This window comes from Neofelis nebulosa, chromosome 7 (genome assembly GCF_028018385.1).
Source record: "Neofelis nebulosa isolate mNeoNeb1 chromosome 7, mNeoNeb1.pri, whole genome shotgun sequence".
Taxonomy (NCBI): Eukaryota; Metazoa; Chordata; class Mammalia; order Carnivora; family Felidae; genus Neofelis; species Neofelis nebulosa.
The window spans coordinates 48,426,450-48,453,039 of NC_080788.1; the positions used below are offsets into that span (position 1 = coordinate 48,426,450).

At 36.2% G+C, this 26,590-nt stretch overlaps 1 protein-coding gene across 5 annotated transcripts in view; it reads left to right on the forward strand.

Moving 5' to 3' along the window:
- ZNF280D (zinc finger protein 280D) overlaps positions 1-26,590 on the forward strand; it is a 320,006-nt gene that overhangs the window by 93,212 nt on the left and 200,204 nt on the right. The gene's annotated exons all lie outside the window — the stretch shown is intronic.

A 26,590-nucleotide genomic window follows, 5' to 3' on the forward strand; every position in this document is an offset into this window, starting at 1 on the left:
CCTTAGAAGCCAGCCACTGTGCTATGAGGAAGCCAAAATTAGCCCATTCAGAGAGACTACATAGAGAGGGACTAAGGTCCCCAGTGAATGGGATAGAGATAGAGATAAAGATAGAGATAGAGATAGAGATAGAGATAGAGATAGAGATAGAGATAGAGATAGATACATCTCAACTGCCAGACATGTGAGTGGTAGGACTTCAGACGATTCCAGTCCCCAGCCTTCAGGTCATCTATCTCACAAATATTATGAGACAGACAAAAATCACTCCCCCAAAGTTCTTGACCCACAGAGTCTATAAGCATAATAAATAGTTGCTGTAAGTCCACCACATTTTGGGGTGATTTATATTGCAGCTATAGCAACTAGAACAGTTTTTAGTATATAGGAGTAGGATATTGCTATAACAAAATGCCAAAAATGTGGCAGTGGCTTTGGGACTTTGGGACAGTAGATGAAATGTGAAAGGGCCTTGAAGAGACTGGTGGAAGAGTCTAATGACCCTCAAGAGAACTCTCAGAGAGGAATTAAAGAAAAGTAAGGAAAATATTATTGGAAATTGGAGAAAGAGATTCCTTGTTATGTAGTGACAAAATGTTTAGCAACACTGAACCTATGATAAAGTAGAAAATAGAAAATATACCTAATGAGCTTGATAACCTAGCTAAGGAGATTTCCTGGAAGAATATTGAAGGCACCACCTGACTTCTTGCTTATAGTAAAATGTGAGAAGAAAGAAATAAGCTAAATAAAGAACTGAATTTGAAAATAAAACTATCATTTCCAGGCTCCTCAAGATTGCAAATTAAGAAAAAGCTTCACAGCAAGGATCAAACCCAGGGAAGAAATATAACATCCATTTTCATGATCTCAGATAAATCTGAAGTCGTTCCTCAGAAGACAATTTAGTCAGACCAAAGGTCCTTTAGGGATCTTAAGGATGTCTCTAAAAAGGACTTCTAAGAATCTTAAAGGTGTTGTCCCTCAGGAGTTTACTAGGAAGACCAAAGTAAGAGAAGGGCTTCTCTCAGAGACTTTGGGCATAGATTTTGTTTAATGGAGTGGACTATAAATTAATTGAGTCATAAAAACCCATAAATGTTTTAAAAGAATTATATAAACTTGGACTAAAAGGTTTAGAGATAATATAAAATGAAAAAGAGGTCTTTGGACCTCCAAATTTCTATGGGCAGAGCAGACTGAGAAAATTACTCAGTTGCAAATGTGGACTATTTTCTATGGAAAATCAAGAAGTCAAGAATACAGAGGGTAGAGCCAAGAGCAATAGTGAATCATTCCCAAACAGTAGGACTGATCCTCTAATTAAGAAACTGGCAATATATGTCCAGCTGGATTTTAGTATTGTGATGGACCAGTGACTTCTGTGTTCTTCAGTTTTTCCCCTTTTTAAATGGCAGTGTCTATCAGTTATTTGTGCCTGTCCCATCATTGTATGTTGGGAATATGTGAGAGAGATATTTTGTCTCTTTAGTTCATAGGTTTGCAGATCAAAAGGAACCATTCCCAGGGAGCTATATTTGAGGAAACACATCCAAGGAAACATATCGATACCTAGATCTAATCTAAATGACAATATTTTCTTTTCCCCTCTAAGTATGAATATAGTACTTGACATATATGCTTAGAAAGTGAATAAAAGAACATGTTATTCATTATACTGGAAAAATAGATATTCTGGTTAGTAAAAATAACTTGGGACTGGCCTAAAGATAGTTATATAGACTTGGGGTGCCTGGGTGGCTCAGTCAGTTAACCTTCTGACTCGATCTTAGCTCAGGTCATGATCTCAGGTTCATGAGTTCAAGTCCCGCTTAGGGCTCTGTGCTGACAACGTGGAGCCTGCTTGGAGTTATCTTTCCATTTCTCTCTGCCCCTACCCCACCTGTGCTCTCTCTCTTTCTCAAAATAAATCAATAAACTTAAAAAAAATTTAAAAAGATAGTTATATGGACTTGAGTGCTTAGAAATATACCCATACAATTCTTGGACAACTGATTTGTAACAAGGGTACCAAAACAATTCAATGGGGGTAAGAACATTCTTTTCAAGAAATGATATTTAGAGAACTAGATATCCACATGAAAGAGAATGAAGTTGTACTCCTATCTCATACTGTACACAAAAATTAACTCAAAATAGACTAGAGACCTAAATGTAAAAGTTAAAACTTATAAAACTCTTGAAAGAAAGCATAGGTATAAATATTTGTGACATTGGATCAGACAGTGGTTTCTTAGATATGACACCAAAAACATGAACAATCAAAGAAAAAGGAAACATTGAAGTTCATCAAAATTAAAGATTTTTGTGTTTCATAAGACATTATCAAGAAAGTGAAAAGACAACTCAAAGAATGGGGGAAAATATTTGCCACAATTGGCCCTCCTCCACAACACCTCCTTTACTCTCTGTTCTAAATTCTCCTAAATGCTTAACTATTACCTACACTTGTTTCAGTGGCTAACCTGATGGTCTAAACAAAATTCATGTTCATGAGGGATCTCAGTCACACATTTGGTTTTGATTACTAACCCATGAAGGTGACAAAATATATGGGTAAAATACTACTGACTTTTAAGGGCTTGTATTGTGAAGTACAATTTTTTTTATTGGAAATAGCCATACTCATTCATTTACATACTTTCTTTGCGTATTTTCATGCAATCACAACAGCATTGAGTAGTAGATGGAGAGAGCCTATTGCATGCAAAGCCTAAAATATTTACTATCCTGCCCTTTACAGAAAATATTTGCTGACTGCTGCTCTAAGGCAATCCTTGTCAGTAGGAAGTGGCATGTAAAAGGGGTGAAACCTTTAGAGGGATATTATCCCCCGTGCTCTCTTTACCTTGCTCCTTGGTCTCTTCTTACTAAATCTATGCTTTGACAGAACTCTCAGCCTTCAAAGGATTCGAGAACTGCTGGGAAAATAATTGTGGCAGTCTGATAGTTCTCTAGTATACATCTTTCTCTCTCTCTCTTTTTTTTTTTTAAATAAAAGAACCCTTGAAATTTAGGTGGTCACAGGGTGCCAAAAATAAAGAGTGCATTTCCCAGCTTCCAATGGGGTTAGGCATGGCCATATGACTAGCTGACTGTCAATGAGATGTTGCTTTCCGAAAATGTGCCAGATGTAAGAGTTATGCCGTTGGGTTTGATTGTCTCCCTTGTGCTGGTAGGAATGCAGGTACAAAGACCAGCTATCCAGCAACCACCATGGACCATACCTATATGATAACACCCTAGTGTTGATAACAAAGAAAACTGGAATGAATCTGGTCTCTGCCAAATAGACATTTTATATGAGAGTATAATATCTTGAGTATTAAAGCCACTGTGATATTGGTTCTTCTCTCTCATGCTACACCATCTAATTCTTATAAATACAGTGTCATAGACAGAATTATGACGGTTTGAGAGCAGGGACCTTGTCTGTTTGAGTCATGGGTATATCTCGAACATCTAGAATGATGCCTAGTCCATGGCAGATACTCAGTAAATATTTATAGAGGATGCTTGAATAAAATATGATAAAGGAGAATGGAAAACCAAGACAATTGAATGAGAATTATTTCCCATATCTAGAGAATTACTATTTTTCAATTGTGGTTACCTAGCTATAATGTAAAATTTACCATTTTAACCATTTTTATTTCTATTTATTTATTTATTTATTTATTTATTTATTTATTTATTGTATTGTTTTATTTGCCTTTTTTTTAAATATATGAAATTGATTGTCAAGTTGGTTTCCATACAACACCTAGTGCTCATCCCAAAAGATGCCCTCTTCAATGCCCATCACCTCCGCTCCCCTCCCTCCCACCCCCCATCAACCCTCAGTTTGTTCTCAGTTTTTAAGAGTCTCTTATGCTTTGGCTCTCTCCCACTCTAACCTCTTTTTTTCTTTTTTTTTCTTCCCCTCCCCCATGGGTTTCTGTTAAGTTTCTCAGGATCCACATAAGAGTGAAACCATATGGTATCTGTCTTTCTCTGTATGTCTTATTTCACTTAGCATCACACTCTCCAGTTCCATCCACGTTGCTACAAAGGGCCATATTTCATTCTTTCTCATTGCCACGTAGTACTCCATTGTGTATATATACCACAATTTCTTTATCCATTCATCAGTTGATGGACATTTAGGCTCTTTCCATAATTTGCCTATTGTTGAGAGTGCTGCTATAAACATTGGGGTACAAGTGCCCCTATGCATCAGCACTCCTGTATCCCTTGGGTAAATTCCTAGCAGTGCTACTGCTGGGTCATAGGGTAGGTCTATTTTTAATTTTTTGAGGAACCTCCACACTGTTTTCCAGAGTGGCTGTACCAGTTTGCATTCCCATCAACAGTGCAAGAGGGTTCCCGTTTCCCCACATCCTCTCCAGCATCTATAGTCTCCTGATTTGTTCATTTTGGCCACTCTGACTGGCGTGAGGTGATATCTGAGTATGGTTTTGATTTGTATTTCCCTGATGAGGAGCGGTGTTGAGCATCTTTTCATGTGCCTGTTAGCCATCTGGATGTCTTCTTTAGAGAAGTGTCTCTTCATGTTTTCTGCCCATTTCTTCACTGGGTTATTTGTTTTTCAGGTGTGGAGTTTGGTGAGCTCTTCATAGATTTTGGATACTAGCCCTTTGTCCGATATGTCATTTGCAAATATCTTTTCCCATTCTGTTGGTTGCCTTTTAGTTTTGTTGGTTGTTTCCTTTGCTGTGCAGAAGATTTTTATCTTCATAAGGTCCAAGTAGTTCATTTTTGCTTTTAATTCCCTTGCCTTTGGGGATGTGTCAAGTAAGAAATTGCTGCGGCTGAGGTCAGAGAGGTTTTTTCCTGCTTTCTCCTCTAGGGTTTGGATGGTTTCCTGTCTCACATTCAGGTCCTTTATCCATTTTGAGTTTATTTTTGTGAATGGTGTAAGAAAGTGGTCTAGTTTCATTCTTTTGCATGTTGCTGTCCAGTTCTCCCAGCACCATTTGTTAAAGAGACTGTCTTTTTTCCATTGGATATTCTTTCCTGCTTTGTCAAAGATTAGTTGGCCATCCTTTTGTGGGTCTAGTTCTGGGGTTTCTATTGTATTCCATTGGTCTATGTGCCTGTTTTTGTGCCAATACCATGCTGTCTTGATGATGACAGCTTTGTAGTAGAGGCTAAAGTCTGGGATTGTGATGCCTCCTGCTTTGGTCTTCTTCAAACTTACTTGGGCTATTCGGGGCCTTTTGTAGTTCCATATGAATTTTAGGATTGGTTGTTCTAGCTTCGAGAAGAATGCTGGTGCAATTTTGATTGGGATTGCATTGAATGTGTAGATAGCTTTAGGTAGTATTGACATTTTAACAATATTTATTCTTCCAACCCGTGAGCACAGAATGTTTTTCCATTTCTTTTTATCTTCTTCAGTTTCCTTCATAAGCATTCTATAGTTTTCAGCATACAGATCTTGTACATCTTTGGTTAGGTTTATTCCTAGGTATTTTATGCTTCTTGGTGCAATTGTGAATGGGATCAGTTTCTTTATTTGTCTTTCTGTTGCTTCATTATTAGTGTATAAGAATGCAACTGATTTCTGTACATTGATTTTATATCCTGCGACTTTGCTGAATTCATGTATCAGTTCTAGCAGACTTTTGGTGGAGTCTATTGGGTTTTCCATGTATAATATCATGTCATCTGCAAAAAGTGAAAGCTTGACTTCATCTTTGCCAATTTTGATGCCTTTGATTTCCTTTTGTTGTCTGATTGCTGATGCTAGAACTTCCAGCACTATGTTAAACAACAGCGGTGAGAGTGGACATCCCTGTCGTGTTCCTGATCTCAGGGAAAAAGCTCTCAGTTTTTCCCCGTTGAGGATGATGTTAGCTGTGGGCTTTTCATAAATGGCTTTTATGATCTTTAAGTATGTTCCTTCTATCCCGACTTTCTCAAGGGTTTTTATTAAGAAAGGGTGCTGGATTTTGTCAAAGGCCTTTTCTGCATCGATTGACAGGATCATATGGTTCTTCTCTTTTTTTTTTATTAATGTGATATATCACGTTGATTGATTTGCGAATGTTGAACCAGCCCTGCATCCCAGGAATGAATCCCACTTGATCATGGTGAATAATTCTTTTTATATGCTGTTCAGTTCGATTTGCTAGTATCTTATTGAGAATTTTTGTATCCATATTCATCAGGGATATTGGCCTGTAGTTCTCTTTTTTTACTGTGTCTCCGGTTTAGGAATCAAAGTAATACTGGCTTCATAGAATGAGTGTGGAAGTTTTCCTTCCCTTTCTATTTTTTAGAATAGCTTGAGAAGGATAGGTATTATCTCTGCTTTAAATGTCTGGTAGAATTCCCCAGGGAAGCCATCTGGTCCTGGACTCTTATTTGTTGGGAGATTATTGATGACTGATTCAATTTCTTCGCTGGTTATGGGTCTGTTGAAGCTTTCTATTTCCTCCTCTTTGAGTTTTGGAAGTGCGTGGGTGTTTAGGAATTTGTCCATTTCTTCCAGGTTGTCCAGTTTGTTGGCATATAATTTTTCATAGTATTCCCTGATAATTGCTTGTATCTCTGAGGGATTGGTTGTAATAATTCCATTTTCATTCATGATTTTATCTATTTGGGTCATCTCCCTTTTCTTTTTGAGAAGCATGGCTAGAGGTTTATCAATTTTGTTTATTTTTTCAAAAAACCAACTCGTGGTTTCATTGATCTGCTCTATAGTTTTTTTAGATTCTACGTTGTTTATTTCTGCTCTGATCTTTATTGTTTCTCTTCTTCTGCTTGGTTTGGGGTTTATTTGCTGTTCTGTGTCTAGTTCCTTTAGGTGTGCCATTAGATTTTGTATTTGGGATTTTTCTTGTTTCTTGAGATAGGCCTGGATTGCAATGTATTTTCCTCTCAGGACTGCCTTTGCTGCATCCCAAAGTGTTTGGATTGTTGTATTTTCATTTTCATTTATTTCCATATATTTTTTAATTTCTTCTCTAATTGCCTGGTTGACCCATTCATTCTTCAGTAGGGTGTTCTTTAACCTCCATGCTTTTGGAGGTTTTCCAGACTTTTTCCTGTGGTTGATTTCAAGCTTCATAGCATTGTGGACCGAAAGTATGCATGGTATGATCTCAATTCTTGTATACTTATGAAGGCTGCTTTGTGACCCACTACGTGATGTATCTTGGAGAATGTTCCATGTGCACTCGAGAAGAAAGTATATTCTGTTGCTTTGGGATGCAGAGTTCTAAATATATCTGTCAAGTCCATCTGATCCAATGTACCATTCAGGACCCTTGTTTCTTTATTGACCATGTGTCTAGATGATCTATCCATTGTTGTAAGTGGGGTATTAAAGTCCCCTGCAATTACCACATTCTTATCAATAAGGTTGCTTATGTTTGTGAGTAATTGTTTTATATATTTGGGGACTCCCGTATTCGGTGCATAGACATTTATAATTGTTAGTTCTTCTTGATGGATAGACCCTGTAATTATTATATAATGCCCTGCTTCATATCTTGTTACAGCCTTTAATTTAAAGTCCAGTTTGTCTGATATGAGTATGGCTACTCCAGCTTTCTTTTGACTTCCAGTAGCATGATAGATAGTTCTCCATCCCCTCACTTTTAATCTGAAAGTGTCCTCAGGTCTAAAATGAGTCTCTTGTAGACAGCAAATAGATGCGTCTTATTTTTTTTTTTTATCCATTCTGATACCCTGTGTCTTTTGGTTGGTGCATTTAGTCCATTTATTTTCAGTGTTATTGTAGAAAGATAAGGGTTTAGAGTCATTGTGATGTCTGTAGATTTCATGCTTGTAGCGATGTCTCTGGTACTTTGTCTCACAGGGTCCACCTTAGGATCTCTTGTAGGGCTGGTTTAGTGGTGATGAGTTCCTTCAGTTTTTGTTTGTTTGGGAAGATCTTTATCTCTCCTTCTATTCTAAATGACAGATTTGCTGGATAGAGGATTCTCGGCTGCAAATTTTTTTCTGTTCATCACATTGAAGATTTCCTGCCATTCCTTTCTGGCCTGCCAAGTTTCAGTAGAGAGATCTGTCACTTGTCTTATCGGTCTCCCTTTGTATGTTAGAGCACGTTTATCCCTAGCTGCTTTCAGAATTTCTCTTTATCCTTGTATTTTGCCAGTTTCACTATGATATGTCGTGCAGAAGATCGATTCAAGTTACGTCTGAAGGGAGTTCTCTATGCATCTTGGATTTCAATATCTTTTTCCTTCCCCAGATCAGGGAAGTTCTCAGCTATTATTTCTTCAAGTACACCTTCAGCATCTTTCCCTCTCTCTTCCTTCTCTGGAATACCAATTATGCGTAGATTATTTCCCTTTAGTGCATCACTTAGTTCTCTAATTTTCCCCTCATACTCCTGGATTTTTTATCTCTCTTTTTCTCAGCTTTTTCTTTTTCCATAATTTTATCTTCTAGTTCACCTATTCTCTCTCTGCCTCTTAAATCCGAGCTGTGGTTGTCTCCATTTTATTTTGCAGCTCATTAGTAGCATTTTTTAGCTCCTCCTGGCTGTTCCTTAGTCCCTTGATCTCTGTAGCAATAGATTCTCTGCTGTCCTTTATACTGTTTTCAAGCCCAGTGATTAATTTTATGACTATTATTCTAAATTCACTTTCTGTTATATTGTTTAAATCCTTTTTGATCAGTTCGTTAGCTGTTGTTATTTCCTGGAGGTTTTTTTGAGGGGAATTCTTCCGTTTCATCATTTTGGATAGTCCCTGGAGTGGTGTGGAACTGCAGGGCACTTCCCCTGTGCTGTCTTGAATAACTTGCGTTGGTGGGCGGCCGCAGTCCGACCTGATGTCTGCCCCCAGGCCACCGCTGGGGCCACAGTTAGACTAGTGTGCACCTTCTCTTCCTCTCTTCTAGGGGCGGGATTCACTGTGGGGTGGTGTGGCCCGTCTGGGCTACTTGCACACTGCTAGGCTTGTGGTGCTGGGGATCTGGCGTATTAGCTGGGGTGGATCTGCAAGGTGCACAGGGGCGGGAGGGGCAGGCTCAGCTTGCTTTTCCTTCGGAGATGCGCTTCGGGAGGGGCCCTGCAGCACCAGGAGGGAGTCAGACCTCCTGGAGGGATGGATCCGTAGAAGCACAGCGTTGGGTGTTTGGCGGTGCAAGCAAGTTCCCTGGCAGGAACTGGTTCCCTTTGGGATTTTGGCTGGGGGATGGGCGAGGAAGATGGTGCTGGCAAGCGCCTTTGTTCCGGGGCGCAACAACTCTCCCTCCCGTTGTCCTCCAGCCCTCCCGTTCTCTGAGCAGAGCTGTTAGCTTATAACCTTCCAGGTGTCAAGTCCCGCTTGCTGTCAGAATACACTCCGTCCGGCCCCTCCGCTTTTGCCAGCCAGACTCGGGGGCTCTGCTTGGCCGGCGGGCTGCCTCTCCGCCCTGGCTCCGTCCTGCCAGTCTGTGTAGTGCATACCGCCTGTCTGCTCTTCCTACCCTTTTCCTTGGACCTCTTGTTTACATTTGGCTCCGGAGACTCCGTTCTGCTAGTCTTCTTGCGATTTTCTGGGTTACTTAGGCAGGTGTGGGTGGAATCTAAGTGATCCGCAGGAGACGGTGAACCCAGCGTCCTCCTACACCGCCATCTCAACCATTTTTAAATTGTAAAATACACATAATATAAAATTTACCACCTTAACTATTTTTAAGTGTACAATTCAGTAGTATTAAATACATCCAAGTTATTGTACAACCATTACCATCATCCATCTCCAAAGCTTTTCTCATCTTCATGGATAAAAACTCTGTATCCATTAAGCAATAACTCTGCATTCTGCCCTCTCCTCAGCATCTGGCTACTACCACTCTATTTTCTCTCTCTATGGGTTTAACTAAGTGCCTCATACAAGTAGAATCATGCAGTGTTTATCCTTTTGTGACTGGTTTGTTTTGCTTATCATAATGTTCTTAAGATTCATCCATGTGGTAGCATATATTAGAATTTCCTAATGTTTTAAGGCTGAATGATATTCCATTGTATGTATATACCACATTTTGTTTATCTATTTATCTTGGATGGATACTTAGGTTGCTTCTACCTTTTAGCTACTGTGAGTAATACTACCATGAACATGGATATATGGAGAATATTCTTTAAATTTTCAGATTTTGGGGTTCCTAGGTGCTCTCTCAGTAAAGTGGCCAACTCTTGATTTTGCCTCAGGTCATGATCTCATAGATGTCATAGACCATGATCTCAAAGACCATGATCTCATAGACCTGAGCCAAAGTCAGAATCCCAACCGACTGAGCCACCCAGGCGCCCCTGTGATCTTACTTTTCTATGTGTTCTTAATTATGGAATCATAGCTCATTCAAAGTCCAAATTGACTCATGGTATATTTCATTCAACCATTATTGAAAAGCAACAAAGTATTGTTCCACTAAATATATAATACATTTTGTTATGTTGTGAAACTCTCATAAGAGCAACAGTATTGTCAGTTTAACCTTTACGTACACAGCTGTTATTTCTCTGTGTGAGGATGGGACACCAGGAAAGAAAAATTGATGCAGAAATATGACCTCTTAAAATTAAAATTAATCTAAAATCATCTTTTGACCATGAAGTTCTTTGCAGTTTGTAGTATAACAAAATCATTTCAAATTCTTTTTCCAATAGCTGAGAGAAAGTCTGTGTGTTGAGATTTGATCCAACATTGAAATGGAATTGTGAACATTTATCAGTTTTTTTTTTTGTTGCAGCTTTAAGCTAGAAGAGGAACTTTGCCAGAAATCATGTTTTTTCCCAAATTATTCCATCTACATCTAAATCAATACATTGGTCATATTCTGCCCCCTTTGGTTGAGTTACATTAAAACAAATTTTTCCTTCAACCTTTTACCCTACAAGGATGTTAACTCAGCTATGTAATTTATCCTCTAGCTAAAATAGTATGTTTTTCTGATATATATGTTTAAAAAATTTCTCATTTTTATAAATTGCTTGGATATAACCAGGAAAATTTCTCCTATCATGTCTTTAAAAATTTTAATAAATTTTACTAACCTGTTTTCATTTTGTAAGTGAACCAGTGATAGTCTCTGTAACTTTCCACTTCTTTGCAAATACAATTCAATTTGTTATTTGATGAAGCGTGAAGTTAACTGAAACTTATTATGCTAAGAGAATGTCTTCCTCTTGTTGACTTCTTTAATTCATTAATTTATTAAACAAAAGAAATAAAGCACTTACTATGTGTCAAGAACTGTATTATTAGTGAACAAAAAGAGTTTCTTATATGAGAGAGACAGACTTTTATGAAAGAATCTCATTAATAAATGTAAAATTTCTATGCTTACAAGTAGCAAAGCCAAACCCATATTGTGCTTGTAAAGTAAATGATGAGGATCTGGTATGTTTGAGGACTCATGTGAGACATTTGAGCTAAGAATTAAAAGATAAGTAGAATAAGAAGCATGATATTGAGTATATGGAGGCCACGGGCATTTCAGGAAGCGGGAATGGCATGAAAAGAGGTTAAAGGTTGGCCTTTGTGGATTGAACCCAGAAAACAAACATAAATATGCTTCAAGTTGCATTAAGCCTTTTGCTTTTATTCTATGTGTAATGGTACATTAGCTTGGATGGATATTAGCTAAGAATTTTTCAGCTTCAAGTGATGGGAAGCCCAATCTCTCTTGCCTTAAGCCCTACCCACCTCCCCGCCAAATAGTCATTAGTTTATATAATGGTGAAGTTCAGAGTTCAGACCTCACCCAAACACAGTTTTATGCATAGGCATTTGATGTCTTAATATCCGAGCTCTAGTTCTCTGGGATCCCTTGATTCTGCTCTTACCATTGTGCTGGCTCAACTCCAGTCTGGTACCCATCATGGTCACAAGAACCAGTCAATGCTGCTGATTGGATTTACTTAAATCACATGTTACCTTGAACTAATTCCTTTGACTAGGGGAATACAGTACTTTAAGTGGCTTAGGTATGGGTTAAATGCCCTTGCCTAGAACAATCTCTGTGGCTAGGAAAGAGTATGCCAATTAGGGGGCATCCATAACTCTGGAGCTGGAGATGGAAGTAATCCCAAACCACTTGGGGGAGGGGTGGTTTCCTAAATGAAATTTAGGGTGTTATTACCCTGAGGAAGGTGGACGTTTCTGGATAGAAATCATCAGGTATGCAGTATACATTTGAGCAACAGCACAAACAGGGAAGACCAATTAGTAGGTAAGACTAGTAGTCTAGTATGATGATAGCTTGGACAGAGGAAGTGGCGGCAAAGTAGGGAGTAAGTAGAGAGATTCAAGACAAATTTGGAGGGTAAAATAAATACAGCCTGGTGATTAAATGCATATGGAGGAAGTGAAGGGTATATAAGTTACTAATAATAACCCTCAGGTTTCTGGTTTACATATAAATTGCATAAATGGTGGTGACATTATACTAATAAATAGTATTAAAAGAAGACCAGCTTTGAGAGATACAGTCTCAGTTTCAGTTTAGCTGTAGTTCCTTTTGCAACATTCAAGTGGAATTGGCCAGAAGACACTTAGATTGTTTTGATTTACTCATATACATTTATTAAAGGCTTTGAGACAAATCACCTTTCATACTTGGTTAAATTTCTCTAAGCCCTCTCCTATTAGAAAAAAATAGCTTCCCACTCATTATATTCCCCCCCCCCACCAAAATAGGTATTAACATTCCTCCCATAATCATCCCTTTATGTACTAAATAAGAATCTTTTCTTTTCTAATTGTATGCCAACAAATTGGACAACTTAGAAGAAATGGATAAATTCCAAAATTGAATCAAGAAGAAATAAAAAATCTGAACAGACTGATTACTAGTAAAGTAATTGAACTGTTAATTAAAAAAATATGAAAAAAACCTAGATGTAAGATTGGATGGATTCACTGATGAATTCTACCAAACATTTAAAGAAAAATTAATACCTATTCTTCTCAAGCTATTGAAACAAATAGAGGAGGAAGGAAAGCTTCCAAATACATTCTACAAAGGCCAGTATTACCTTGATACTGAACTCAGACAAAGATACCAAAAAAAAAAAAAAAAAAAAAAGAAAAAGAAACCACAACGCAATATCCCTGATGAACATAGATGCAAAAATCCTCAAGAAAATATTAGCAAACCACATCCCACAACATATTAAAAGGATCATTCACCACTGTCAAGTGGGATTTATTCTGGGGGTGCAAGGATGGTTCAATATTTATAAATCATTCAGTGTGATACACCACATTAACAAGACTAAAGATAAAGATCATATAATCATCTCAATAGATGAGAAAAAACATTTGACAAAATTCACCATTCATTTATGATAAAAACTCAACAAAGTGGGTTTAGAAGGAACATACCTTAACGTACTCCATTCTTCACACACATACACATATACATACACACACACACACACACATATATACATACATACATACACACACACACTGGAATATAAGCCATGAAAAAGAATGAGATCTTGCCATTTGCAACAACATGGATGGACCTAGAGGCCCATCCCTTCATCCCTTCATTGAAGGGAACAAGGCTGAATTGAGGCAGGGAAAGTACACGATGAGCCTGGAATATCTTACTGTTTGAGAAAGTAAGGAAGTATTCAAAGAATGATGAGGATGTTAAAAGAACAGAAAAGTCAGTTTCCAGAAGCTTCCACTGGTCAACTCTAGGACAGTTTGGTCGTCAAAATAAGTAACAGTAATATGGATTATAAAATTGAGTGAAATTGTAATTCATGGGCTTGTATTAATATAAATAAATACATACATATAGAGAGGAGGAAGATTTTCCTTATAACTAGTAAACATAGAGGGAGTGATGGAATTTTAGAAAAACACTATTTGACAGCCATCATAATACTAATAAATTGAACAAAAAACATCAACAAATGTTAAAACTAATGGGTAAAATCTGATGGAGAATGGGATAAAGAAACTCAATAAAATACTTATTAGTTGGAAAGTGAAAAAGTATAATTTTACAGAGGAGAAGCTTGGCAGACACCACTATAATCAAATGTAACTAAAGACTCAGAGAGGGGAATATCCTAAAATAAAAAGTCACTCAAAGCAATAATCTTTTCACCTCTAAAGATCAAAATTCCAGCCATGCTTGTGCACTATTTTCCACATTCTCCCTTTCTCTCTCCTCCTCAAATGACCCTCTTGAACAAGAACCCTATTAAAAATAAAAATGAGATCATTCCATTCTGAGACTTTAAAAGAGTTTTTGCTTTCATAACTTCTTTCTTTTCACAAAAATTTCAAAATAGTCTGAATTGAAAATTTGATTCTTATTTTTTGCTTAAGTTGTGGCTATGTGATATACAGTGAGAACTGTGACCACAACACATTAGGTTTTGGCAAATTTTTCAAAGTAAGAAAGTTGCTGATAAAAGTCTTTGGAGTTGATAGTACCCTCTTGTGACAGAGTTTACCGCCAGAATTCTAAATGACCACTAATTCATTGCAGCCTATCCCATCGAGAGGTAAAGTCCATTTCCCCACACTTGACTCTGGGTCAGCCTTGGATCTTTGACCAATAGAATATGGTGAACTGACATTGTGTTTCTGAGGCCTCAGAAAGGTCTTGAAGCTTCTACTTTTGGCACCTTGGAATCCATTTGCCATGCAAGAAACCCCAAGCTAGCCTACAACAGAAGCCGTGTGAAGACAAACCCAGTACCCAGCCAGCAACCTGAGTCAACTGGGAGACATGTGAGTGAGACTATTCAGAACCATTCCGCTCCCAGCCAACTTGCCACCTGCCTACTAACACAGGCATCATCAACCCATTCCATCATGAGAGCAGAGACAAGTCTTCCCCATTGAAAGCCCTTCCCAAAACACCAACCAATAGAGTTATGAGCCCAAGCACATAAATAAATGAATGAATGAGTGAATGAATGAATGAATAAATAAAATCAACAAACTATGGCCTGTGGGCCAGATCTGGCTCACTGCCTCATTTTGTAAATAAAGTTTTATTGGAATGTAACCACACCCATTTGTGTATGCATTGTTACAACTACTTTCGAGGTAAAATTGCAAAGCTGAGTGGTTGTGACAGATTGTATGGCCATTAAACTCTAAAAATACCTATTATTTGGCCCTTTACAGGAAAAGTTTGTCAAGCTGTATTTTAACCCATTAAATTTTAAGGTGGTTTGTTATGTAGCCGTAGATAGCCCACTTTCTTTATAGCAGAAGAACAGGCAAGTCCTTGCTTGAACTATAACTAATTTTTATAATTTCATGTATACATGTTTGAGACCTCTAAAGGCATTTAACTTTATCTAAACCAACATCTATTTTCATATGAATAACAATGTCATTCTTCTAAATAGAATATGTTAATAACGCTGGGCACAATATCCACTTTCTTGATACAAGGCACTTTTTGAATTTAATAACCAGATAAAATCCAATATAACTCTTTTCTACTTTCAGAAAATGCTTCATTTAAAAATTATTCATGTTAAAGTGATTTTAACTTGATGTCAGAATGGGCCTTGGGTAGTATATGAAAGTCTTACAAAGTATAATAATTCACTGTTGAGAGCAACCTCTAAGTATTACTGCTACAATTTTCACAACTTTTGCCTGACAGTTGGCCCTTATCTTTTTTTTAAAGAAAAGTAAAATATTAGCTTGTCTTCAACCTTCAAAAAGATGAGCCATATTTTCTGACTTAAACAAGGTATTTTAAAAAACTAATTTTAGGGATTGGCAGATCTACTGTGTAATCCTGGCTTGTTGAAAAGTATATGAATAGATTTCCACATGAGCTTGGGAAATGTGAATAAATATAATGTGTAAAACATTGTCAAATTCAGATATTTATCTGTGCACTGCAGAAGTTTACTATCTTCTCTGCCTAAATACATAGACAATCAGTTAATGCTGATTAAAGGTTATTATTTCTGCAAAAATAAAAGTAAAGGATATTGGAAATAATGTGAATGAAAGCTGTGAAAGGATATGAAATCTATAGTAAGGCATAAATGCACATGGTCAGTTCTCCTAGGTCAGTTTTGAAGCATGTGCCACCATGAAAGAAAATGCTAGTTATGCACTGTGAAACTGGGAGCCTGAATTGCCATAGTATGAGTTATGATTCAGAAAGTCTAACTCTAGGTTAATAATCAGACCTGAAGACTTTCCTCCAAGATATTTTAGATTGCCCAGTCAAATTTTAAGAGAAACTTCCATGATTCCTGACCTGATTTCTGCTTTTCCTATATGCCCATTTTTATAACACATATCCAATATTTAAAGATTATATTTAAGAAGATAAATTTTTGTTGTCCTTGAACTAGAATTGTGGGGTTTTAGGACTAGAAGAGAACTTACAGATTATCTGGTCCTCTTGCTTCATTTTGCAGAAAAGGGAATTGTTTTTCTTTATATACTTATGAATATGTATATGGAGATCTATCTATCTATCTATCTATCTATCTATCTATCTATCTATCTATTCATAAACTCCAAAGGACCATATAATATTATTTTGCATGTATCTATTGACTATCAGCTTCTAAATTCTGAGTGGAATAGAAATCATGTGCATCAGTGTCAGCCAGGTATTTTACTACTTGACGATAATTTAATGAAGAAGTTGAGACTATTCTGGCTATCAATTATAAGAACTTAGGTACAAGTCCTGAAAGACCATCAATAAAATTAAAAGACTTCTATAAATGAAAATAAAGATTAATTTTGTGGGCAGCCTTGTGTTATAGTCTGATTATTGTATCCTTTTTGAAATCTTAACGCCAAATATTTCAGAATTTGACTGTATCTGAAGACAGCATCTTTTAGCGAGGTAATTAAATTAAAAGGTCATTATGATGGGCCTTAACCCAATATGACTGGTGTCCTTATAAAAAGAGGAGATATCATACACAGAGACGCACACAGAGGAAGGACCTTGAGAAGACATTGAGAGAAGATGGCCATCCACAAACCAAGGAGAGATGCCTTAGAGGAAAATAACCTTGTCAAACCTTGATCTTGGACTTCTAGCCTTCAGAATTGTGAGAAAATAAATTTCTGTTGTTTAGGCCACCCAGTCTGCAGTTAGTTATGGCAGGCCTAGCAAATTAATACCCCTTATAAAAATTTGATATCCTGGGCTCGAGATAATAATATAGATGTCTGCCAAAATGACATGATTGTCATCTTTATTATGTTCAAACATTATAGTTCTGTTAATGCGACATCAGATTTTGTAACCTGCATACAGTTCAGATATTCTGTGGTGGTTTCTCAGCTCAAAGTTCCATCCAAAGACACACATTTCAAACATCCAAAAATAATTGGAAAAAAACGTTTAAATTTTACTTAAGTCTCTTAGAACACACACAGAGTGACATGATATTCATAACACATGACAACACTTCCTGTAAAACCTCTTTCCTCATCTCAAAAGCCTCCCTTGCCATAACACAGCAGCTAATCCAAATTTCTTTCTCTTTTCTTTCTTTTATAAACTTCCCAAACTCTCTTTCTTAGCCAGTGCTTATTGGCTTTTGATTTTTGGAGAGCCTCCTCTCATCTTCAGCATCTGCCTTTTTCCCTTGTACACCTCTCCAATAGGTCAACTTTTCTAATAGGTCAATCAGTCAAAGCTTTCCTTTTACCCAATCCACCAATCTCTTAAAAACGAGCCGAACTTGCCAAGGAAAAAAGTTTCCTTGGCTGAAGAAGGAGAGGAGAGGCTGTGAACAGTCAGACATCAATTTTTTTTTCCTGTCAAAAATGCATTAAATGTACTGGCAGCTGTTTCACATTGTTGTTGATACTAAGTTTACAGTAAACTAAAATGTTCCAGTGTGTGTTAAGTGAAATCATCCCTATCCTGTAAGTTTGTGTTTTATTTTATTTTGTTTGTTTTGTTTTTTACATAAAATGCAGATCTTTTCACTTCTTTCTGATAAGTTTCATCTTTTGGCCCAGTGTTCCAAAATTCCAGAATCTTTTGAATCTTTTTCTTTCATCTAACACATTGGACTTTTTTTTTTTTTTTTTTTTAGTTTTATGAGTTTGATAGCCTGGGACCACCAGCTGAGAATGAGTCAGCAGTATAGCGTGGCTGTTTTTACAAAGCTAACTGTGATACTGAAATATATTAATAGGTCTGTGACATCCAAGAGTTAGGAAAGTATCCCTCTGCTAAACTTAGAATTGGTCATACCCTTAAAGTATCATGCCAAGTTTGGGCCCTGGCATTTTAATGCATATGTGAGTGGCTGGGAGGATTTGAGAGAAGAGTAGCAAAAATGAAATAAAAAATGAAATGAAATATGGTTAAAGTTAGAGAAGTCAGAGAAGAAAAATGTTTACATATTTGTGAAAAGGCTTTTACATATTTGTGAAAAGAGAAAGCATTCACCTTTTGTTCTTCAGTTTCTCAGAGAATTTAGGACAAAATGGGGGATGTGGCCTTTGGAGAATGGGAAACAACATAAAAGTTTAATAATACAAGACTATTTAAATAAATTATGGTGCCTCCATATAACAGAAACCATCATGAAACACTTGATGAAACAGTGAATTTTTAAAAATTATCTTGGAGTAAGGAAGGCTGTTCTAAGAATCATTAAACAAAACAAAACAAAACAAACAAAAAAACCCCACCCAAGTCAGAAAGTAAAATATATGTATGTAAAATTTTCCATTAGGAGGAAAATAAAACTAGAAAGAAAGTTAAAAAATAAAAAGAAATATTAAATAATGAACAAAGGCTTAACTTCTTTAATGTACAGAAGCATGGGACAATTCAATACCATAAAGATTAATCACCCATTAGAAAAATGTGCAATGAATTAAAAGAAAAAATTTATATTATTATTATTTTTTAAAGTGTTTCAAGTTTTTAAATTCTCGTTAGCTAACATATAGTGTAAAATTGGTTTCAGGAGTATAATTTAGTGCTTCATCACTTACATTTAACACCCAGTGCTCATTCATCCCAAGTGCCCTCCTTAATGTCCCCCACCCATTTAGCCCATCCCCCCACCTACCTATCATCCAGCAACCCTCAGTTTGTTCTCTATAGTTAAGAGTCTCTTATGTTTGCCTCCCTCCCTCCCTCTCTTTTTTTTCCCTTTCCTCTATATTCATCTGTTTTGGTTCTTAAATTCCATATATGAGTGAAATCATATAGTATGTGTCTTTTGACACATTAAAATAAATACAAATGGCTAATAAAAATAGTAAAACTTATTCTACTTCAATAATGATTAAAGAAATGTATTTTATAATTAGAACTAGATATTTTTAAATTTTAATTCCGGTATATTAACATACAGTGTTGTATTAGTTTCAGGTGTACAATATAGTGATTTGATAATTCAGTACATTACTCAATGCTCATCATAAGTTCTATATATATATTCTATATATATTTATATATATTATATACCATATCTTCCTTATTCATTCATCTATTAATGGCTACTTGGGTTGCTTCCATAATTTGGATATTGTAAGTAATGCTGCAGTAAACACAGGGGTGCATATATCTCTTTGAATTCATGTTTTTGCATTTTTTGGGTAAACACTCAGTAGTAGAGTTACTGGACAATATGGTAATTATATTTTAAATATTTTGATGAACCTTCATACTGTTTTCTAGAGTGGCTGCCCCAGTCTGCATTCCCACCAACAGGGCACAAGGGCTCACTTTCTCTACATCCTCACCAATACTTATTGTTTTTCATATTTTGTATTTTAGCCCTTCTGAAAGGTATGAGGCTCTATCTCATTGTGGTTTTGATTTGCAGTTCCCTGATGATCAGTGATGTTGAGCATCTTTACATGCATCTGTTGGCCATCTGTATGTCTTCTTTGGAGAAATGTCTGTTCACGTCTTCTGCCCATTTTTTAAAATTGGATTATTTGGTTTTTGGGTTTTGAGTTGTATAAGTTCTTTATGTATTTTGGATACTAACCTTTTACATGATATATCAGTTTGAGATATCTTCTCCCATTTAATGAGTTGTCTTTTAATTTTGTCGGTTGTTTCCTTCACTATGCAGAAGTTTTTTATGTTGATGTAGTCCCAATAGTTTATTTTTGCTTTTATTTCTGTTGCTTCAGGAGACATATCTAGAAAAATGTTCCTACAGGAGATGTCAGAGACATTACTACCCGTGCTCCCTTCTAGGATTTTTATGGCTTCTAGTCTCAAATTTATATCTTTAATCCATTTTGAGTTTATTTTTGTATATGTTGTAAGAAAGTGGTCCAGTTTCATTCTTTTGCATACAGCTGTTCAGTTTTCCCAACACCATTTGTTGAAGAGACTTTTTTTCCAATGCATATTCTCTCTCTCTTTGTCCAAGATTAAATGACCATATAATCATGGGTTTATTTCTAGGCTTTCTATTCAGTTCCACTGATGTATGTGCCAGTACCATATGGTTTTGATTACTACAGCTTTGTAGTATAACTTGAGATCTGTAATTTTTATACCTCTAGCTTCATTTTCTTTTTCAATATTGCTTTCGCTATTCACAGTCTTCTGTGGTTCCATACAAATTTTAGGATTATTTGTTCTAGTTCTGTGAAAAATGGTGTTGATATTTTGATAGGAATTGCATTAAAGCATTAAATTGCTTTGGGTAGTATGGACCATTAACAATATTTGTTCTTTTTTTAAAGTTTATTTATTTATTTTGAGAAAGAGAGAGAACACACAATTGGGGGAGGGGCATAGAGAGAGTGACAGAGAGAATCCCAAACAGGCTCTGTACTGTCAGCATGGAACCTGACTGTGAGGCTCGAACTCACAAACTGTGAGATCATGACCTGAGCCAAAATCAAGAATCTGACAACTGAGTCATCCAGGCACCCAACAATATTTGTTCTTTTAATCCACGAGCATGGACTATTTTTCCTTTTGTGTCATCTTCAATTTCTTGGTTATTTTACCTCCTTAGTTAAATTTATCCCTAGGTACTTTATTACTTTTGGTGCAGTTGTACATGGAATTGTTTTCTTAATTTCTCTTTTTGCTGCTTCATTATTAGTGTATAGAAATGCATGGATTTCTGTGTACTGATTTTATTTCCCATGACTGCACTGAATTCATTTATCAGTTTCAGCAGTTTTTTGGTGGAGTCTTTAGAGTTTTCTATATATAGTATCATGTAATCTGCAAATTCTGTACGTTTTACTTCTTCCTTATTAATTTGGATGCATTTTATTCTCTTTCTTGTCTGGTCGTTTTGGCTAGGGCTTCCAGTACTATGTTGAATAAAAGTGGTGAGAGTGGACATCCTTATCTTGTTCCTGGCTTTAGGGGAAAAGCTCTCAGTTTTTCACCAATGAGTATGATGTTAGCTCTGTGTTTTTCATATATGGCCTTTATTATGTTGAGGTATGTTTCCTCTAAGCCTACTTTGTTGAGGGTTTTTATCATGAATGGATGTTGTACTTTGCCAAAAGTTTTTTATTTGATTTGATTTTTATGCATCTATTGAAATGGTCATATGTTGTTTTATATCCTTTCTGTTATTGATATTATGTAGTACATTGATTAATTTGCTAATATTGAACCAACTTTGCATCCTGGGAATAAATCCCACTTGATCATGGTGAATTCTCTCAATGTATTGTTGATTTGATTTGCTAATATTTTGTTGAGAATTTTTGCATCTGTGTTCATCAGAGATACTGGCCTGTAGTTCTCTTTTTTTGTAGTGTCTTTCTCTGGTTTTGGTGTTAGGGTAACAATGGCCTCATAGGATGAATTTGGAAGCTTTATCTTCTATTTTTTGGAATAGTCTGGGAAGAATAAGTATTAACTCTTCTTTATATGTTTGGTACAATTCACCTGTGAACACTCCTGTTTCCTGAGTTGTACATTTTAGCCATTCTCACAGGTGTGAGGTGGTATCTCATGGTGGTTTTGATTTCTATTTTCCTGATGATGAGTGATGTTGAGCATCTTTTCATGTGTCTGTTAGCCATCTGGATGTCTTCTTTGGAAAAGTGTCTATTCATGACTTCTGCCCATTTTTTCACTGGATTATTTGGTTTTTGGGTGTTGAGTTTGAGAAGTTCTTTATAGATTTTAGATACTAACCCTTTATCTGATATGTCATTTGCAAATATCTTCTCCCATTCTGTTGGTTGCCTTTAGTTTTGTTGATTACTTCCCTTGCTGTGCAGAAGCTTTTTATCTTTTTATTTTATTTTATTTTTTATTTTTTAAAATTTACATCCAAATTAGTTAGCATATAGTGAAACAATGATTTCAGGAGTAGATTCCTTAATGCCTTTTACCCATTTAGCCCATCCCCCCTCCCACAACCCCTCCAGTAACCCTCAGTTTGTTCTCCATATTTATGAGTCTCTTCTGTTTTGTCCCCCTCCCTGTTTTTATATTATTTTTGTTTCCCTTCCCTTACGTTCATCTGTTTTGTCTCTTAAAGTCCTCATATGAATGAAGTGATATGATTTTTGTCTTTCTCTGACTAATTTCACTTAGCATAATACCCTCCAGTTCCATCCACGTAGTTGCAAATGGCAAGATTTCATTCTTTTTGATTGCCAAGTAATACTCCATTGTGTGTGTGTGTGTGTGTATGTATGTATGTGTATATATATATATATATATATGTATATATATATACACATATATATATACATATATATATATATATGTATATATATATATATATACACCACATCTTCTTTATCCATTCATCCATCGATGGACATTTGGGCTCTTTCCATACTTTGGCTATTGTTGATAGTGTTGCTATAAACATTGGGGCGCATGTATCCCTTCGAAACAGTACACCTGTATCCCATGGATAAATGCCTAGTGCAATTGCTGGGTCACAGGGTAGTTCTATTTTTAGTTTTTTGAGGAACCTCCATACTGTTTACCAGAGTGGCTGCACCAGCTTGCATTCCCACCAATAATGCAAAAGAGATCCTCTTTCTCTGCATCCTCGCCAACATCTGTTGTTGCCTGAGTTGTTAATGTTACCATTCTGACAGGTGGTATCTCATTGTGGTTTTGATTTGTTATTTCCCTGATGATGAGTGATGTGGAGCATTTTTTCATGTGTCGGTTGGCCATCTGGATGTCTTCTTTGGAGAAGTGTCTATTCATGTCTTTTGCCCATTTCTTCACTGGATTATTTGGTTTTTTTGGGTGTTGAGTTTGATAAGTTCTTTATGGATTTTGGATACTAATCTTTTATCTGATATGTCATTTGCAAATATATTCTCCCATTCTGTTGGTTGCCTTTTAGTTTTGCTGATTGTTTCCTTCACTGTGCAGAAGCTTTTTATTTTGATGAGGTCCCAGTAGTTCATTTTTGCTTTTGTTTCCCTTGCCTCTGGGGACACATCTACTAAGAAGTCACTGCAACCGAGGTCAAAGAGGTTGCTGCCTGTGTTCTCCTTTATGTTTTTGATGGTTTCCTACCTAATATTTAGGTCTTTAATCCATTTTAAATTTATTTTTGTGTATGGTCAGTTTAATTTTTCTGCATGTTGCTGTCTAGTTTTCTCAAAACCATTTGTTGAAGAGACTGTCTTTTTTCCATTTGATTTTCTTTCCTGCTTATCTAAGATTAGTTGGCCTTACATTTGTGGGTCCTTTTCTGGGTTCTCTTTATCTTCCATTGATCTATGTGTCTGTTTTTGTGCCAGTACTATACTGTCTTGATAATTCTAGCTTTAAAAAATTTTTTCTTAATGTTTATTTTTTAGAGAGAGAAACAGAGATAGATAGGAGTGGGGAGGGACAGAGAGAGAGAGAGAGAGAGAGAGAGAGACAGAATCTAAAGGAGGCTCCAGCCTCCAAGCTGTCAGCACAGAGCTTCACGTGGGGCTTGAACTCACAAAGTGCAATATCATGACCTGAGCCAGTTGGACACTTAACTGACTGAGCCACCCAGGTGCCTCAATGATTTCAGCTTGTAATACAGCTTGAAGTCCAGAATTGTGATGCCTCCAGCTTTGATTTCTCTTTTCAGGATTACTTTGGCTATTTGGGGTCTTTTCTGGTTCCATACAAATTTTACAATTGTTTGTTCTAGCTCTGTGAAAACTGCTGGTGTTATTTAGATAGGAATTGCAATGAATGTGTAGATTGCTTTAAGTAGTATAGACATTTTAATAATATTTGTTCTTCCAATCCATGAGCATAGAATGTTTTTCCATTTACTTGTGTCTTCTTCAGTTTCTTTCATAAGCATTTTATAGTTTTCAGTGTACAGATCTTTTACCTTTTTGGTTAGGTTTATTCCTAGACACCGTATGGGTTTTGGTGCAATTGTAAATGGGATAGACTTTTGATTTCTCTTTCTCTTGCTTCATTATTGGTGTGTAGAAATAAATATGCACATCTTTTGATCCAACACTTCCACTTCCAGAAATTCATTGTATAGATATTCTTGCTAAAGTACAGAAAGATACGGACATAATTACAATGTTGTTATAAGAAAAAACACCAAAGCCCATCAACTAAAAACTATTTAAGTAAATTATGGCTCATATATAATATGAAATTTTAGGCATCCTTTTTACATTCTTCTGTATTCATATGCATACACACCCAGGAAGATGTTTTAGATATACTGTTAGATGAAAAGTAAATTTTAGGGGCGCCTGGGTGGCTCAGTCGGTTGAGCGGCCGACTTCGGCTCAGGTCACGATCTTGCAGTCCATGAGTTCGAGCCCCGCGTCGGGCCCTGTGCTGACAGCTCGGAGCCTGGAGCCTGTTTCAGATTCTGTGTCTCCCTCTCTCTGACCCTCCCCCGTTCATGCTCTGTCTCTCTCTGTCTCAAAAATAAATAAACATTAAAAAAAATTTTTTTTTAAAAAGTAAATTTTAGAGAACATTATTATAGTGTGATCTCATTTGTGAAAAAAAAATATATGCATACATTTATGTAGTAGGCTGGTAGTTAGGCTTATATCCCCTATGTAAAAGAATAGAAGATTCTCCTTTAGCAAAATTGATTAAGTTAAGAGAAACTTCTTGCAGTTAGATTTTGGGATCCTATTTCTTCTCCATAAAGAGCGTAAGTGACTGAGACACAGGATGAAAAAAGACCCATAGCAATTGTAGAATTATAGCAATTGTAGAATTTCACATCGAGAGGCATAAAGAGAGAATCTTTAAGGGGAAAAAACACAAAAACCAACCAGATTGCTTACAGAGTTCTAAGGATCAGACTGGCAGGTAATCCTGGAAGGTAGAAAACAATGGAGTAAGGCCTTTAAAATTCTGAGGAAATGGGGTACCTGGGTGGCTTAGTTGGTTAAGCATTCAACTTCAGCTCAGGTCGTGATCTCAGTTTGGGAGTTTGGGCCCCGCATCGAGCTCTGTGCTGACAGCTCAGAGCCTGGAGCCTGCTTTGGATTCTGTGTCTCCCTCTCTCTCCGCCCCTACCCCACTCATGCTGTCTCTCTCTCTCTCTCAAAAAAAAAATAATAAACATTAAAAAATTTTTTTAATTCTGAGAAAAAGTTTTTTGTAATATAGAGTTCTATACCCAGCCAAACTACCAATTAGGTGAGGATAACTTATAATAAACATTTTCAGTCATCCATGAACACAAAAAATTTACTTTCCACACAGAGTTACAGGAAGTTATTCAAGTATGTGCTTTACCATACTTGAATGGCAGTAAAGCAAGAAAGAAAAGATTGGGGTTCAGGAAACAGGAAATCCAAGGTAGAAAAGATGAAAAAGGACTTACCAGGATAGAAACAATCTAGGTTGAAGGTGAGAGCTTCCAGTTCAGATAAGAGCAGGATTATGGCAGGCTCCAAAATGGATGTTGTATTAAAAAAAAAAAAAAAAAAAAAAAAAAAGAACTGATATATTTGGCTGACCTATTTTAAGTTTTATAGTTCTGTTGAAAAGTTGAGATCATTTCCATAAAAACAGAGCAAACAGAGGGAAAAAACAGGTAATTACTAACTTTCAGAAAAAAAAATTGTAGTAGAAATGAAATGTATTACATACTAAATAAATGACTGTGAATAATGTTGATATAATTTATTTTTTGCAGTTTGTGTTTTTAGAAAAACTTGTGGTAAAATATGCACACTAAAGTTTACCATTTTAACCATTTTTTAAGTGTACAGTTCAGTGTCATTAAGTCCATTCCCATTGTTGGTATCATTTTAAGGTTTACACTGAATGATGGTTTAGTAAAAATTATTGTATAACTCCAAGAGGAAGGGAAATATGTGTGTGCAATGAGTGAAGCGTTCATGAGTTCTTAGTCCTTGTCTTCCATTGTGAGACACATTTTCAATGTTTAAAATTTAAAACCCAGAAATAACCATAAAGGTATATTGTTTAGAAAGATTGGAAGGAAGGAACATAACACCAAAAGATTAATGGTGGAAATTTTGGGATGGTGGGATTATGGATGAGTCCCACTTCTTTTTCATTTGATCTGGTTTTTCTTTCAAGTTTTTTTTTTTTTTTTTTTTTTTTTTTTTTTTTTTTTTTACAATAAACAGATATTACTTTTGAGATGAGAAAAAGAATCACCAAAATGTTATTACTTATATCA